The following is a 1,252-nucleotide window of genomic DNA, read 5'->3' as shown; positions in this document are numbered from 1 at the left end:
TAACGAATTGAACAAAGTTTGAGTTATATAGAGTTGGTACATTTAACGGGTAACGCAAAGTGCACGGGTTCAGCTAGTCAAACAAATCGGGAAAAAACGTTATGTTACACAACTTGTATATAACATGTAGATATAGGACATAGGTAGGTGTAAGTAGGTTACATATAAGTACTCATTGACTCATTATGCAGACATATCATTATATTATGTATAAATCTGTGTCACCTAAAACTGTTAGAGCATAACACACAAACATCTCCGAGTCAGGTAAAGCATTGAATATAACATTTTATATTGGTTGCGGATATTATATTATATGTGTATTATGCACAAAAATGTACTGTAGGTAAGGTGTGTTTAATCAAATTCTCGAATACACGATCTCGAGAGCCCACCGAACACCTGGAGGAAGGTAATAGCGTAATTTTAGTACCTCCTTGCATCTGGTATTATTCTCCAGCACTTAGTGTAAATAATCGTACAGATACCTAATTTTAACATCCGATTTTAATATTACTACCGACAGGAGTCGCTTTTATATGTATTGTGTTTTTGCGTTATTACAGTATCTAGGTACCTACTTAGTATTATATTTTTAATTGATCAAACTAGTCATAGAAGTCAAAATACAAGTCTGCCATCTCTCAATTTTCTTACGTTGAATAAACAAGACTTTAGGAAACCTCACTCCACGAGCGTGCTAAATTCCCAGTTTCTAAACGTATTTTAATACAATGCAATAATTACACATACAATTTTTTTTATGTATGTACCTACGTTAACTATGGACAGTTAATAAATACCTTAATATTAGCAATCGTAACAATGTATTGGTAACTTATGGACAGACGGGTACAACGGGGATGATAACGTTAGGTTTGTTATAAGTTATAACTTAGAATTAAATAAAGTTTTTTACAAAATACAAGTCAAGTTTTTATATATTATATTGTGATACATTATTTAGTTTTAACTAACAATAAAGAATCAGTAGTAAAGTTTAGGTACCTATCTACTTGATTGTTCGAGTTTTCAGTGATACCTACCTAACATTGCTCTACAATATAATACCCCATTAATTATTAAACATTTCAAATATGAACAATACAAGTAGGTACTAGGTACCTATGACTCGAGTCAGTATAATATCTATATACATTTTTAGTTTATGTAATGTTTAACAATCTTAAATTAAACAGTTTGTAGACAAACTGCAACCATAATATGATATCGCCAAAAAAAAAAGACTGAT

The sequence above is a fragment of the Metopolophium dirhodum genome, chromosome 1, assembly GCF_019925205.1.
Source record: "Metopolophium dirhodum isolate CAU chromosome 1, ASM1992520v1, whole genome shotgun sequence".
Taxonomy (NCBI): domain Eukaryota; kingdom Metazoa; phylum Arthropoda; class Insecta; order Hemiptera; family Aphididae; genus Metopolophium; species Metopolophium dirhodum.
This window is presented reverse-complemented; position numbering follows the sequence as displayed.